Source organism: Hemiscyllium ocellatum, chromosome 37 (assembly GCF_020745735.1).
Source record: "Hemiscyllium ocellatum isolate sHemOce1 chromosome 37, sHemOce1.pat.X.cur, whole genome shotgun sequence".
Taxonomy (NCBI): domain Eukaryota; kingdom Metazoa; phylum Chordata; class Chondrichthyes; order Orectolobiformes; family Hemiscylliidae; genus Hemiscyllium; species Hemiscyllium ocellatum.
Genome location: NC_083437.1, coordinates 27274557 through 27280698, shown reverse-complemented (window position 1 = coordinate 27280698; position 6142 = coordinate 27274557).

Sequence of the window (6142 nt, the reverse complement as noted above, 5' to 3'; positions counted from 1 at the left end):
TCTTGAGGATGCCTCATGGGCTGGGATTGGGGGGTACATGGGTTGGCTAGTGTCCATAGCATAGACTGAAGCCTGCTGAATTGGGCCTTTTAAAGGAGTTGGTGACTCCCTCTATCACCTCTGAGTCCCGTGAGTGCAGCGTGCAGGGGCTCTACAATTCTGTTCATTTGGAGTATCCAGTGTGCCCACAATGCTGGCTCTGTGCTGGCTATCAAGTGTGCCCTTGCCGTGCCCCACTATCTCTCCCTGTGGCTGTATATGGTGGAGCTGAGTGTCTCTGATAAGAGACCCCACCCCCGCTTCATTCCTCCACATCTGACCCTGGTTGGATGTTCAGAAAGGAAGCATTTCCCTCTTTCTCTATCTTGCCTTTATTCAATTCATGAGCTTTCTCTGACATCCTGGCCATTCTTCTCACAATCCATGTCTCATTGTGGCTTGGCTGTGCAGGTTCACAGTTCACATACACCTTCCTCAGTGGCATTAGAAACTACACTTTAGCCCACTTAGTTGAGTCAGCCTCGGACACCTGACCCCTGTTTAAGTCTCCATAGACTCCTGTAAAGTGCACCATTCAGCAACTGGAAAAGGCAGTCATGTGTTCCCATTCTTTTGCTTACACTTGTATAACCTGTCTGTGGGGGTCCCCTTTATTATAGCCAATTGAAGTCAGGACCACTGTTTTTCCATCAGTGAGGGTTCTGTCTCCTACATTTAGTAGGGCTGGGATCGCGGACTGTACTGACTGGCTTAAACACATTACAAGGAGTTTCATTTCCTCTTTCTCATCTAGCCTATGTAAAACTTGCTGCTTCCTGATCCTCACAAAGAACCTGAGTGGATCAGCTGGTGGTTCAACTGCGGGTTTTTTTAATTTCAAAAATATACTTTATTCATAAAATTATTTTGATATCTATACAATTGGTGATGCCATACATACATATACTATGACTCTATGACATTCCATTTCTTTACATACAGAGATCGGAATTAATCATTTGTATGTACTGGAGTTTAATTTAGATAAATGCGAGGTGCTGTATTTTGGGAAAGCAAACCTTAGCAGGACTTATACACTTAATGGTAAGGTCTTAGGGAGTGTTGCTGAACAAAGAGACCTTGGAGTGCAGGTTTGTAGCTCCTTGAAGGTGGAGTCGCAGGTAGATAGGATAGTGAAGAAGGCGTTTGGTATGCTTTCCTTTATTGGTCAGAGTATTGAGTACAGGAGCTGTGAGGACATGTTACGGCTGTACAGGACATTGGTTAGGCCACTGTTGGAATATTGTGTGCAGTTCTGGTCTCCTTCCTATCAGAAAGATGTTGTGAAACTTTTAGATTACTTACAGTATGTAACAGGCCCTTCGGCCTAACAAGTCCACACCGACCCGCCGAAGCGCAACCTACCCATACCCCTACATATAACCCTTACCTAACACTACGGGCAATTTAGCATGGCCAATTCACCTGACCCGCACATCTTTGGACTGTGGGAGGAAACCGGAGCACCCGGAGGAAACCCACGCAGACACGGGGAGAACGTGCAAACTCCACACAGTCAGTCGCCTGAGGCGGGAATTGAACCCGGATCTCCGGCGCTGTGAGGCAGCAGTGCTAACCACTGTGCCACCGTGCCGCCCAAAAAGGGTTCAGAAAAGATTTACAAGGATGTTGCCAGGGTTGGAGGAACTGAGCTACAGGGAGAGGCTGAACAGGCTGGGGCTGTTTTCCCTGGAGCGTCGGAGGCTGAGGGGTGACCTTACAGAGGTTTACAAAATTATGAGGGGCATGGATACGGTAAATAGGCAAAGTCTTTTCCCTGGGGTCGGGGAGTCCAGAATTAGAGGGCATCAGTTTAGGGTGAGGGGGGAAAGATATAAAAGAGACCTAAGGGGCAACTTTTTCACACAGAGGGTGGTACATGTATGGAATGAGCTGCCAGAGGAAGTAGTGGCGGCTGGTACAATTGCAACATTTAAGAGGCATTTGGATGGGTATATGAATACTGCTGCAAATGTGTTGCTGGTCAAAGCACAGCAGGTTAGGCAGCATCTCAATTCTCTATTCCTGAGATGCTGCCTAACCTGCTGTGCTTTGACCAGCAACACATTTGCAGCTGTGATCTCCAGCATCTGCAGACCTCATTTTTTACTCATGGGTATATGAATAGGAAGGGTTTGGAGGGATATGGACCGGGTGCTGGCAGGTTGGACTAGATTGCATTGGGATACTGGTCGGCATGGACGGGTTGGACCAAATGGTCTGTTTCCATGCTGTACATCTCTATGACTCATGACTCTGTACATTGACTATCCAGCTATTCTGCTGTGCTGTCAGCAAAGCCCAATTTCTGAGTGGGCCCCCTGTTTTCTTAGGCAGACAGACCTTACACAGTAGTCTTTCCACATCGCGCCTTGTCGGCAGTTGCCCCAAGCTTCAGCGCATCCTTCAACACATAGTCCTGGACCTTGGAATGTGCCAGTCTGCAACATTCAGTTGGGGTCAGCTCCTTCAGCTGGAAGATCAACAGGTTTCAGACAGATCAAAGAGCATCTTTAACTGAGTAGATGATCCTCCAGGCACAGTTGATGTTCGTCTCGGTGTGCGTCCTGGGGAACAGACCGTAGAACATGGAGTCCCGCGTTACGGAGCTGCTTGGGATGAACCTTGACAGACACCACTGCATTCCTCTCCAGACTTCCTTTGCATAGGCACATTGCAGAAGGAGGTGTGCGACAGTCTTGTCCCCTCCACAGCCACTTCAGTATTTTTTCCATGATCTCTGCCAACTCTGTTATGGTAAATGCAGTTGGGTATGTCAGTGTGGGGGATTCAGTGTATCTGACCGGCCTTTCAGCTGTTATCAGCTTCATTGTGGCAGGAGGTGCTCCCAGGCATGCTGAAGGCGTTGACTCCTCTGGGAAGGGTGGGGTTGGACACCATTCCTCCGGCCTCCTGGCATACTGCAGAGCCTCTTCCCTGAGTTTATCCCAGTTTATCCTGCGTTCTTCTCCTTCATCTCTAACTTCTCCATATGCGCATATTATTCCATTTCAAATTAAGAGCTGCGCTTTTGATTTGTCGATCTCCTGCAGACACTCTGTGTGGTCTGCAGCTGCCTGCTTCTTTTCCCTGTCTGCCCGGTGTCATACTTTGACTGTGGCTTGCAAATCTGCACCTTTGTTCTTCAGTTGGCTTACTCCCTTCTCAGTGGCCTCTCTCTCTAACACTGCATGCTGAGTATCCTTATATGTTCGTTCACACTGGGAATTGCCCCACGTGGAGTAAGTTTGCCTGATTCCTCAGATTCTGGTTTGTGTTTTTCAACTTGATCTCTGCAATCTCCCTTTTTACATCCTCTAGTTCCTTTTGGACAGCTTTTAATTCCTGCTCTGTTCCTAGTAACTGCCCTAAACAGCACATTATCGCTGTAACCTTCTCAGGTTTGGAAACCTACTTCCCTTGAGTTCTCCCAATACTTCGACCCCAGGGATCCTGGTCCCATTTTATCATTGCAACAAAATACTGCCCAAATGGGCCACTTTTTCTTATTGATATATTGCCTCAGTTTTGTTTCTCAAATGGGACAATCCTCTACTCCATTGCCTTTCTCTGTCATTTTCAATTAAACTATAGGAGTATAGGGGGTTTGTTTGCAAACTGTCAATTGGTAGCTGTAGTCTGTCTGGATTCTGCAGCGTGTTGATTAGCACAGTTACTCTGGTCACGGCTGGTTCCCATTTCCTAGCATGCTTTAATCATTACTTGTCTTTTGTAACTCCATGAGAAGTTCATTATTTTCCATCATAAGTTCATTATTTTGAGTGGTCCGTCCGACCACACTTGCATCCAAATTCAACGGATAATAAGGAAAGTGAATAGACTGTTGGCCTTTACTTCAAAGGGATTATTATATAAATAGGAAGGTCTTGCTAAAACTGTACAAAGTGCCAATCAGGCTACATTTGGAATACTTAAAGAAATCATTCCGAGGATGTGTGCATCACTGGCCAGATCATCATTTATTGGCTATCCCTAATTGCATAGAGAGCAGTTAAGAGTCAACCACGTTGCTGTGAGTTGAGAGGCACACGTAGGCCAGAGTGGATAAGGATGGCAGATTTCTGTCCCTAAAGGATATTAGTGAACCAAATGGGTTTTTAACGATACTAGTTACATAGTCACCACTGGATCAATCTTTTTGTTGTTGAATTCAAATTTCACCACCTGCCATAGTGGGATTTAAACCCATGTCCTTGGAACAGAAGCCCACGGTTTTGGATAACTTGCCCAATGTCTTTACTGTTATTCTACCACCTACCTCTAAATACTAATACTGTGAACAGTTTATCTAAAGAAAGATATATTAGCATTGGGGGCAGTCAAGAGAAGCTTCACTAGGTTGATTCTGGGTATGGAAGGATTTTCTTACGAGGAGATATCAAGTAGGGTGGGCATGTATTTATTGAAGCTTAGAAGAATGTGAGGAGACATATTGAAACATATATATTCTTATGGGGCTTCATCTCGAGAGCTTGATACAGACGGTATTTTTGTGTTTGCATGACCCATTCAGTTTGATGACAATCTCAAACTGGAATTATGTTTTGAGGTGGTGGGTGGTTTCAATCCATGATCCTGAGGCAGCCTGTTTTCAGCCTTTCTGCGAGATTTTGTCATACAAAAATTAATTTTGACATTCAGAATACACTATGGGTGACAATACAATAGAAAGGTTATAGAATTGAGAAGTTGTCACTATCAGTAAAGAGGGTTGGCCTCAGAGATCTTTAAGATTATGATGAAGCTTGGTAGGTTCAAGACGGGAAAGCTTTTCCACTTACAGAATAGTCAATAACTATAGTCATATATTAAGTTTGTCACTGATCAATCAAATAAGAAGTTCAGGAGGAAGTTATTTATCCACAGAATGGTTTAAATATGAATCATGTTACTATGAGATATAGTTCACGCTACTAACACAATGTATTTAAAGGAAAGATACAAATGCAAGAGAGCGGACTAAGGGGAAATGGTAAAAGTTTAAGATGAATAGGGATGGAAGGGGCTTCAATAATAATTTGGGCTGAAAGGCCTGTTCTGTGAAGAATCTGTCTACAATTTTTTTTGTAAAATCTATTTTGACAGATATTTTCAATGCCTATCCTGATCACTGAGGAGAATGTTACCCGTTGTTTTAATCAGCAGACACACCCTTTTGTTTCTTCCTTCTATTACTGACTTGGGTGTCTCATGTAGCCTTTGCAATTTTGCCTCTATTTAAGAATCATACTGTAATTATCTCCACTTTCTTCCCTAACTCTGTTTCATTGAATTTTTAAAATAACTATGCCTTTTTTTTCAAAACCTTACACTCCAAGTTTTCCTTTGCTTCGTTCTTGAAATTAATTTCCTCATTTATAAAGCAGCCATGGTCCGAGAGGACCGCTCTCTCATTAGAGAGAGATGGTGGATTAACCTAAGGATCACTACACCTCAGGCAAGCACACAGGTGGAGAAGGAGAGTCCTTGACAGTAATTTCAGCTGGTGTAGGAATTGAAACCACACTGTTAGCATCACTCTATATTACAAACTAACTGTCCATCCAACTCGTGTGTAAAACAACTGTAAATCCATTCATCTTCCTTCTGTCTTTTTAACTTTCCTTCTCTTATTTATTTTGTAACTGATTTCCCAAGTAATTTTTCTTCATTGCCCCAAAATCTGCTAATTCAATGCTCTGTCCTGGCATCATATTGTTTTCTTTATTCCTCTTGGCTTTGATGTTTCTAATGTTAGTATCAGAAACTGTATAACATGGTGTCTCTTCTTTCCAAGTTTGTTTCTTTGCCTTGTTCTGGTGAGTGCAAGGCAAAAAATTTTGACTTCTGGTCTCCTTTTAGCAGTGTTTAATTCTCAGAATATCATTTCCATGAGAACTCAGTGAGATTAAACTGGAGGGTGTTGGTGTGTTCATGTGGATGAACTGTTGAACATCAATCCAATGTTACCTCTCCTTTCAAACCAGCTTAGCTATGTAAGAAAACCATCTCTGGCCTTCTGGATGTTTATAATACCCTGTCCTTCCATTCCTCGCCACTCCCCGCCTGCTTTCCCCTGCCCCCACATGCCCATCAGTTTTTC